Raw genomic sequence first — 11,612 nt, 5'->3', positions numbered from 1 at the left:
CAAAAGAGAATAATTATATTTGTAACTTTTGTCAAAAGTCATTTAATCAGAAAGCCAGTTTAAAATTACATCTTAATATTCATACAAAAGAGAATAATTATATTTGTAACTTTTGTCAAAAGTCATTTAATCAGAAAAGCAGTTTAAAATTACATCTTAATATTCATACAAAAGAGAATAATTATATTTGTAACTTTTGTCAAAAGTCATTTAATTACAAAACCAGTTTAAAAATGCATCTTAATATTCATACAAAAGAGAATAATTATGTTTGTAACTTTTGTCAAAATTCATTTAATCAGAAAAACAGTTTAAAATTACATCTTAATATTCATACAAAAGAGAAGAATTATATTTGTAACTTTTGTCAAAAGGCATTTAATCGCAAAGACAGTTTAAAATTACATCTTAATATTCATACAAAAGAGAAAAATTAGTTTTGTAAATTCTGCGAAAAGGATTTTTATTGCCTTTCTAGTTTAAAGCGACATCTTAATATTCATAACTAATTTCAACTATTTCTTATGATGTTATTTGTACTTGCATACATGGTCTCACACTCACTACAGACGTTGTGATGTTTGTTGTAATTGATTGATGGGCACATATGACATCGCCTGTGTTTTTTCTGTAGCAATTCAGGTTCGATTTTTCCTTTTTTAATTTTTAATACATTTCTTATATTAAAGTCAGCGATGTTGGAAGTCTGGATTATACAAGTCGTCGTCTCATATGAGTTAAGGCAAATGATTTCCTTAAATATGTGTCCATATTTTCAGGGCTTATTTTTCATGAACATTCAAAATGTGCATAGATCCTGAAAACTGATAAGCATCTTGTCTACAATTAGATACTTGGTGGGAGAATAATTCGACCGGCAATTTGAGATTAACATTTTAATTAATTTGAAAATATGAGCGGTTTTGTCACCATCTAGTATACTGGAGTGTACTTTAGTGCCGTTAAAACTAACAGAAATAAAAACCGCTGAAGGGACATGGTTTCCCTGAATATAACACTTCCAGTTCCATCACTTTCTGTAGATCCCTCACATCTTCTTTACTAGAATTAAATATACCAAATAAATACAGTAGTCCATTAAAGCTTTTAATTCAATATTATCAGTGTGATTAACAAAGGAAGTTGCGGAGCAGTAGTTTTAGTGATAATTTAGTAATTTTATGTTCTAATTAAAACAGTAATTCCCAATAATAAATTGAATTAATAGAGATGCAAGTTTTTAGCAGTTTCTTTTATTTGAGAAAGATGAGTCCTAATAACATTAGTTCAGTACTCCATTTATAACAATTTTTTTCATAGACAGACTTTCGTCTAATTTCCTTTTCAACAATTCATCTGATACACTCATCGCGTTTTTGTTTTTAATTTCACATACATTGTCAGGACTTTCTATGTCACATTCACTATCGCTATCATATTCACTAAATATAGATTCACTGTCCTACAGATCATCAGTTCATTAAGATATCTTCAATTTCATTTTCATTCAAGCTTTTACTACATTCACAAGAGGTACTTATACTCAGTAAACTCATAATTTGTTAAAAATGTAAAAAATACAATGACGATTTTATTACAAAAAAAAAGTAACATTGTTACTATCATCGGTTTGATTGTGAACTCTCGTAAAAAATAAACTAATAAGTTTTCATTGTACATGGCACTATAGCTGGCCTTGAAACACCCTTGAATAGAGTGGACAATGAAATCAGGGAAGTAGCAACTGTCATTGCAACATAGCCAACAAAAATATACCTCTCAGGTTAAAAATGACCAGATGACAGCAATGAGTTAAATGTGTATAAATTTGCAATTATTTTGAATTTATGCTTGTAAATTTACCAAAATATTTTTCAAAATATATAATATCAGAAAATGTAAAAAAAATTACATTTTTTTTTAACACCTAAAAAAATTAAGAATCTTTAAGATTAGATCATACTTTGTTGCTACTGGTATATTCTGATACATTCTTTAAGAAATTTTTTGATATATAATTTAAGAAATATATTTCAGCAATTACATTTAGCATTTCTATTTGAATCTTGCCCGATCTTTTGTAAAGGCAAAAAAATCTCTTCTTTACTATTTATTTTTTACACACAGAATCTTCCCTTTCTAACCCACCCTGATATATTTCCCAATTTGTTTATTGATGTGCTCTTCTCTTCTTTGTATTCTCTACAAGTTTTATAACATTTTAAAGGTTACTGAAAGGAGAGACATTGCACTGTAAATTTTGTGTCAAGGATGAATTGGGGCAGAGTGGCCATTCTGGCAGGATTTTTTTTGTCTTCCAAATATTGTCTGTAATAGATCATTGATTAATTAGCTAATAATCATAATTTAAAAAATTACACAGGTATTGGGTCCTCACCCGAATGCTTTATTATTTTTTTGAGATCAGATTATTCTTTATTTCTTGTTTATTCAGGGGACTTGAGTTTTCTAGTTTAGTTACTGGTTACAAATAGTTGAGCTTTTTTCTGGATTTTTTAGCAGATTCAACAGTTTTTCAAAATTATTGACTAAAATTTTACTATCGCAAAATAATATTTTTTATTAAATTTTATGTGTTCAATTTTTTATAAAATAAATTTCTTTATGAAATAGAGTATTTTATTGTAATAAAAAAATTAGTTTATTATATTTCAGTTTTAGAACGGATTATAATATATAAATTGCGATTATTATGTGATGTTAAGAAATAATATTTTGTTCACAAAGTAAAAGATTTCAGAATTATATAGTCTGATTTTATAATATGTCTGTGAAATGAAAACTTTCACATCCACTTAAATATTTAAGTGGATTAAACTATATTTATATACTCTTATTATTTAAAAATTGTGTTTTTGAATATTTTCATGTGTACATTCAAAGTTATTTATTTTTTTAATCAAATAAAGTTCTACAAAAAACGGATTGCTTTTTTATTTCAAATGTACATGATTCCTTTTCGTAAGAACAGTTGGTTGTATTATATTATGACCAGATGCATTTATCCTGTACCAGTTAGATAATTAAAACTAAATTAAAGCTATCCTCTTTGCCTGATCGACATTGTGAATCTGCATAGTCTTAACTTTTCCGTTTAATTTTTTTAGTGTCCCAGCCATGGGGGTTTAAATGTGGTGGCCTCACATCAAAAAGTAGATTATTATGAGGTTGTTTCATTTATAAAAATCTCATTTTTCTACATTTAATGGTATGTCATTGTTATAATGTTAGGCAATATGGACAATGTTAATGATAATTTTTTGCAGCATTTTTTTTTTTTTTTTGTTTTAACTGATTTTCTCTCTCTCTTCTCCAGTCTATTTCTTTCCAGACCATGTTCTTTTTCTATTTTCCAACTCGTGATTGAAAATTAACTTTCTAAAGAGAACTTGTTTTAAAAATGTTTCAACAATTCCTACGTCTTAGAGAACCTTTTTAATCGCTTCAGTCTAATTTATTTTGTTTTTCTTTCTGCAGAAATCTATTAATTTTTTACAGTATTTTATTATTACTTTTTAAATGGATGAGACAAAAGAAACAGTTGTATACCCTTTTTAATTAAATTTTACTCTGCTTGGGTTTTTTAATAACTTTACTTGTTCCTATTCGGGTTAAGTTGTTTCGATTTTCTTGAACCTCTTTGTTTTTTACTCTAAATTACAGCCTCTCCTAGTTTAGTTCCTCCTAGGTTATTGTTTAAATCCTACTACAGTTTTTATAACAGAACTCTTCAGTGTTTTCTTTTTGGTGCTTTTGTGTACCCTTTTTAATTAAATTTTACTCTGTTAGATTTTCGTACAACTTTACTTGTTGAAAGTTCCTCTTCGGTTTAAGTTGTTTTTACTTTCTTCAACCTCTTTGTTTTTTAAACTTAACGACTTTTCTTTACGTTGTAGTTTTTATTTTTTTTACGCTAAAATAAAATCTCTCCTTGTGTATATCGTTTTAGGTGCTTGTTTAAGTCGTATTAGATTCTATATAATAGAAGTCTTCGGTGTTGCCTTTTTTGTTTTTTAAAACTTAATGGATTTTTTTGTTTTTTACTGTAAAATTTTTTCTCCTTGTGTTTAACGGTTTTATTATATAGTTATTTTTTCTCTTGTACTAGTGATTTAGTGAAGCTCACTAAATACACTTAGATGTGAACCTTTTTCCTTCTCTGTTTACCCTATTTAATCTCTTACTTTTCTTAATATAGTCAATAAAGTATTTTTCTTCTATCTAATCTCTCTTGATAAATTGAGCTGTTGTTGTTTATTTTATATTAAAAAATTGATTAGCTTAAATCTTTTTATGTAAGCGTTATGATGTAGCAAAACTTAAAGTAATATACTTCTACATGAAATGCTAATAAAATTAAATTTGAAATAAATTGATCATTGTTCAGTTATTAATTAATCATTGTTAAATATAACTGACTTTTTTTTAGTTTTACTGGCAGTAACTGCTAAGGTCATTAGCCCAATGGAAAATATAGCATATGAATAATTTCATACCTGACTTCTTAATTTTTTTACATGATTTAGGTAGATTTCATTATAAAGTTAGTGATTCTAAAGAGTACAATGATTCAATTTCTGGAAAATTTCTACACATCTTCGCGTTTCACGTCCCCCCAGACCCCAAAACCACCATCAGCTCTAAAGTTTATATATATATATATATATATATATATATATATATATCACTTTCAAATTGTTCCTTAAAAATAACTTGACACAAAATCTCAGTTAAGTTCATTAATGTTCAAAATCAGAAAAGGGGGGTGCATTTTCGAAATAACAAAATATTACTATAACTTAATTATTAAGAAAAATATAGAATTCATTTATAGTTGTTACTACTCTATGGATAAGGGCCTAAAACTTATATAAGTAAAGTTTTTTGATATCGCCAACCATTGGCCCAGGGTGTGTAAAAATGTAGTTTTGAAGATAAAAAGTTACACCCTCCCTAGGCACAGTCGGCAATCGACTGTCCCTAGGCACAGTAGGCAATCGGTTTAAATTAGTTGTTAGTGCTCTAAACATTACCTAAAACTTCTGTTCTTTAACAATTTTTGATATGACCTACCCTTACGACAAGGGATGACCAAAATGCTCCTGAAGTTGTAAAAAGATGGGGCATGTTATATGCTAAACATGTGCAACTATTGTCATATTGAGTAAATTTGAAGTTTTTCTTAACTTTAAGGTGGAAATCTTTTTTTTAACACTGATGAAATCTACCACTGCCTTCCAGCGTGCGGAAGGGATTTTTTTTTATTCAAATATTTATTTAAACATTATAAATGGTCTGATATTTTACATTATTCATGCATGTGAAACATGCGAGGTGTTTACATGTGCAGTATTCATTCAACCCAGATGTAAGGTTTATTGAAAACATTTTTTTTTTCAGATGGCTTAGGATTTTTTAAAATGTATTCAGGTTGTTAGGTGGATTTCTCCCAATCAGCATACTACACAATCTCTTTCTGGACATGGTGCTTCACCATGTGTAGGGCCATTGATGATGTGCACCGTGTTTTATAGTTTGATCCAGGTACAAATCTGAACATACTAAAGCAGTTACAAAGCTTGCGAGAATAAATTTTGTTTTTGATCTGCAAGTAAATTGGAAGACCAAAAGGCAGTGGAACATAGTTGCTGGCTTCCTTAGATTCTTAGCCCTGCGGAGGATGGCTGAGGGTGTCTGATGCTATTATAGAATAGCAACCTGTGTAGCTAGGGGCCTGCCTGGGTGCCTACTACCTACCAAGATAGGTGTTTTGGCATGACGTCCCAGTAAGCTTAGATATTTGCTGTTAGGATGAGAATGGATCTTTGATTAAATGTGTGATGAAGCTGCAATATGGGAGGGTGTAGGCATTTACCCTGCTTCTGAAAGCAGACCAGAGCAGAGAAAAATAGGGTAAGTTTTCATTAGAAGCTTATTAAATTTGTGAATCTGTTTCTTGATTATTGAATAAACAAGAGGACTTTGAGTAAATTGAATCACAAGACAGAATTATTGTTGCAATCAACATTTTGTTTTATAACAAAACGTAATTGGTGTGAGAGTAGTACTTTTGGTTTCTAAAGACTCAACCAAGTAATGATCTGAGTGCACATTCTAATTGAAGTTAGGTAAGGGAAGAATTTTTGTGTGAAACTTTCAGTGTTAGAGGAAGGCATGGGGATCACACTTCTGCAAATTGGTTTATTTGATTTAGAGTTTAAATTATGGTAGGTGTATCATGGTTGGAAGAAGGCAATGGTAAGTTGTGTAAATACAATGATGGAAGTGTCTGCAGATGCATTTGCATTGTTGGCTTCCTGACAGAGGCCAGACTGATGACTGTGAAGTGTTACCAGGTTTAGAGGGTCTAAAAGATGACCTATGGTAAAACCCATCAGGACTAGGAACGGAGGGGGATATGTGGGGAGGGACTGGGATTATCACAAGGCGGAGGGGGTCTTCCCCTATGGGGGTCAGGATGTGGTAAAGAGCTTGAGCTCTACTGCAAACTGCTTAAAAAATAAATAAATTACTGACAAATGAAACACAACATTGAAATAAATATAGTAAACAGAATGGCAAACAGAGAACTAACACTTCTGTTAGCCATTAAGTCACAAGGAAAAATCAATATAATCGGTTACAGATCTTAAAATAAAATGAATCACGTACATTTAATCTGGTTTAAAAATTAATTTTATTTCATTTCTAATTTTTCATATGTAAAAAAAAAACTGGTAAAATAACTGTGGTGTATGAATAATAGAAACACATTTTTTGTGGAAATACAGTACTATGCTGTACATTTCTATAAATATAAATAATATTCTGATTTTTATAATAGCTGTTAAAAAACATGTAACAAAATAAATAAATGTTGCTGCAATGCACCCGTTCACATATAAACATAACATAGATTTTTAACATACATACATTTTAAAATTACCCTCTATGAATCATGAGACCATGCCATTGGTGAGGGGGCTTGAGTGCTCAGTGATTCAGAGTAGCTGGACTGAAGGTGCAGCTGTATCGGAGAGGTATCTGTTGAGAGCCAGATTAAAGAATGATTAATGAAAGAAGGCAGCAGCTCTTTCAGTAGTTGTTAACGGCATAGGTCGGGAGGACTTACGGCCATAGCAACAACAGTTAATCTTCAGTGCTGCGCAGCTGAAAGCAATGGAAAACCACCAGCTGCTTTTTTTTGCAAGAAAATGTAACCCTCTGCATATTCATATATAGTAAAGATGGAGGCGCCTACCTTAGTAAAATATTAAAAAAGAACATTTTATGAGTCGGAGCGTGGAATGTTAGAAGTCTAAAAAAGGTTGGTAAGTTAGAAAATTTAAAGAGGTAAATGAATAGATTTAATGTAGATGTAGCAGGAATTAGCAAGGTTTGGTAAGAAGAGGAAAACGACTTTTGGTCAGGTGATTTTAGAATAATTAACACAGCTTCAAATAAAGGGCAGGCAAGGAGTAGGTTTCGTATTGAACAAGAAGATAGGGAAGAGAGTAGATCTGATTGAAATCCTTTTACAAATATAATTGATTTACTTCTATATTGTTTTATTGACATAAATTAATTGAACTGTCTTTGTATAGGTGAACACTAGACTGAACAATTATCAAAACTGTAACTGAGCTTGTAATTTATTAAGGGATAAAACAAACTCATACAAATTACATTTAACATTTTATTATATGTTTTTTAGTTACTTTAAAGAAACTTGTTTTTTTGTAAGTTGTGTTCTTTGTAGAATCAGAAGTTTACATCCCTGAATGTAAAATTAATATATTACAAATTAATAATTCTGTTGAATTAAATATATAAAATATGCATACTGACGGTATTCCTTTTTTGAGCTTAGCAATCCCAAAACAAGAAGATGAATCTTTGGCATTATTTTAAATGTAAAAATGGATTTAATTTTTTTGAACGTCCTGATAATTTTAATTTTATGAATCTGAGTTTTAAAGGATAGAGAAATATGGTACAAATAAGAATCGAATACCTACTTTGTGAGCTCTTAATCAAAAATTTATATTGTTTTCACGTTTAATCATCACAGTCATTCCAGAAGTTTCTACATAATGCTTCATGCATTGCCACTCAAACCCTCTTTCGTAATCTAGTACTCGAATGATGATTTAATATGAATAAATAGAGAATAATGAACTTTTATTTGCATTTGAAGCTATTAAATTGATCCCATTAAATTCTCTCAGAATGACAAAGCGCAATATTTTAAAAGAAAACAGATATAAATTAAAATACAACTGAATATAGGGAGAAAGGAATAAAGCAGACGAAATCTAATTTTAAATAAAGTAGATTGGCTATATATTAAAAATAACATTAATAATTTATTTGATTGAATGAAGATAGGTGTGAATGGTTGAAATATTTACTAGCATCGGTCAATAAGATTTTAAAAAATCTCTAAATTCACAAATAAATGTTAACCCTTCCCTTCAGCAACATATTCAAAAGAACTTTAAGTCAATATATTTTACAGCTACACTAATAGGACAGGGTAGGATAAAAATATTTTGTGGATAAAATGTGTATTTTATATGTTTATAAATATATTATATTTTTATTCTGCATTAAATTTAGTAAAACAACAAGCTTAAGAAAAACATGAATTCTACGGCTTACGAAAAATAATTTTTTTCTTTACGATTGTAAAGAAATTGCGGTTTGTAAGGTTAACTCAGTTACCACCCTGCAAAAACGGCCATCCCCAATAATTTTCGGCCACACAGTTGCAGATAATTTTTCAGTACAATTTTCATGTACTTGCTTCCCTTGCTTCCGAAAGTAATTTCTTACAAATAAAAACCGGTAATACCCTTTTAGGAAATTCCACATAATACTACTGAAAACTACTATGATAAACGCATAATGTGCAACAATAAAACAATATAGTTCAAAACATAAATCCCGACCCAATACTTGCTTACATAAAACATGATTAATAAAATACAAAATCAGATACAGACGATGCAATATCACCTATATACATAAAAATAAAATACACTTAATACATACAGAAACTAATCTCGCCCAGCTACATATATCTACTAATATGCAATACAATGAATAATAATGAAATACACAATAATAAAACACAAGCCCCGACCGAAAAAGAGCACATCAACACAACCCTTGCGAGGTACTCCTACTCGCCATTCTTTGTCTCTCTTACACGCACAAAGCTTCAACCATGGCAATTATACTCCGCCACGCTGCTTCCGAGGCAAGCATCTTAGGGTCTACATTCCCGACCCTTAACTCCCAAAACTCATCCACTACTGGGCGCCTTACATCATGCCACCACTAACACCATAGAACATGTTATGGGGAGTCAACGACCCTACAATACTGACACAGAGCAGAAGCCCAATTCCCAATCCTATGAAGATATGCCCCAAAGCAGCCATGGTTACTCAAAAACTGTGTCAGCTTATAAGAACGTCCTCCTCACCCAGACAATTATTTCTGCGATGAGGGGTATGGTCATTCACCCGTTCTCGACTCTCTCCATCTCTCCTGCCACTGGTTGATAAGCCATGTACACGCGTCACCGGCCGCCGTACCCCGCTCATCTGCTACGAGACTCAAGAGTGGAACTTCGACAATGAAAAACACCGCCTCATTGGATACAGTGCTGTACGCACAAGCAATCTGCAAGGCAAGCATTCTCTGCAGCCCATCCAGGTGCTCCCTGGCCCGCCTAAGGGCTGTAATCCGTACGGAGCCCTATACAAACACACCGACTACGCCACAGAGGCGAGGAGACTCCTCTTGCTGGTAGATGGGCTGCCAAGAATTCTCATTAGCTTCGCTAGGGCACTAACTCGTCCTCATTGCTAACCACCTCCCTAGTGTGCTCAAGAAAAGTCCTCCGCCTGTCCAACCAAACACCAAGGTACTTAGCCTTGGTGGACGTCGCAACATCAGTTTCACCGACTCAGAAAACGATGGGGTCAAGCCTTCTTCCAGCCAAGACCACTGCTACCGTCTTCCGTTCTGCTAATTTAAGGCCATTTGACTTGAGCCACTTTTTTGCCATGGGAATTGGTGCATTGCCCTGTTCAGCCACTTCTTGTTGTACTACCAGGGCCAGGTCATCTGCAAATACTTCAGCCGATACCCCTGCCGGATACCCGATTCTCAACACAACATCATATGCGACGTTCCATAGCAGAAGACCGAGAACCGAGCCCTGTGCGACACATCACCCTCCAACTCATGGGTAATTTGTATTACTTCAGAGTTGGCGGCTTCATACCTACGGGACAGGTACAGATTTATGATCCGCTGGAGTACGCACTTGCACCACGTCTCCCCACTTCATCATGAGTCACTCGCCAGGACAGGCTATAGCAAGCGTTTTCAACAACCGGAATCATCCTGATACACCAGGATCCAGCAGCAGCCTCATCGACCAGCTTCATTACTCGGTTGAGAGAATGCACTGTGAACCTACCTTTGCGAAAACCATACTACCTACCCTAGCATGCAACTCGGTCGTCAATCTACCCACAAGAAGGCGCTCGAATAGCTTATCAAGTGTACTCGGTAGGCACAAAGGACGGTAGCCAGTGACATTAACTTCCTGATTCCTACCCTTTTCCAATAGCACCAACCAAGCATCTGGCACAAAGTCATGTGTAAGCAGTAGTTAGCAGCATCTTGTAGCTTTTGCGGTATTACATTGACCAGGTCCTGCACTGCATCACTCGGTGCTTCTAGATGGACTAAATTGTGATGCCTTCTAGTCCAGGCCTCTTCCTATGCCTAACCCGCATGGCGGCAGCTGTTACTTCATCCCGGTTAAAGAGAGGCACTGATCCTTCCAGAGCGATTTCCTGCCAAGGCACTCAATAGCCTTTGGGAATATTTTTTCCAAACAATCCACCAGACTCTTGGCAGAACGAGGAGGGAACGACCAAACTTCTTCATTACTATCTTGTAGCTGCTTCCCCACATGTCAACATCAACCTCACAGAGCTGGTCAGCCCACATAGCTCTCTTAGCCCGATTAATATCTGCCCTACACAGACGCCTGGCTTCATTAAGTATCCCTCTAGCATGAAAGATGCCTGGGTGGTCACCACACCTTAACAACCTCTGCAGTCGCCTTCTTGCTCTGAGGCACTCACTATGTAGCTTCGCACCTCCTGCACTATTTAAGTTACCTCCTCTGGCATAGTAGCATTTCTTAGCCCGTCATATGAAAAATAACTGGGATTTGAATTCAGAACCTTCCATATGGAAAGGAGAGATTTTTTCTTACCGTTCTTTCTCAAATTGATGACTGAACTAAAAGAAAAGAATCAGAGTAAGAGAAAAAACGTTCAGTTAACACATGAAACGGAGAATATTATTTTTCTTAATTTTAAAACAATGACTTTATTAAAGGATTCTATTATAAATATTTTATTAAAAATTAATCCAAAGATGATAAAATGAAATCATTAAACTTCTCAAGAAATTTCTTTTATATTTAATAATTATATTATTGTAACCTCAAACAGTCGGACATTAATTAACTCTTGGAATACTTTGTTTTTATCAAATAA

This window comes from Lycorma delicatula, chromosome 3, assembly GCF_047948215.1.
Source record: "Lycorma delicatula isolate Av1 chromosome 3, ASM4794821v1, whole genome shotgun sequence".
Classification (NCBI taxonomy): Eukaryota; Metazoa; Arthropoda; class Insecta; order Hemiptera; family Fulgoridae; genus Lycorma; species Lycorma delicatula.
This window is presented reverse-complemented; position numbering follows the sequence as displayed.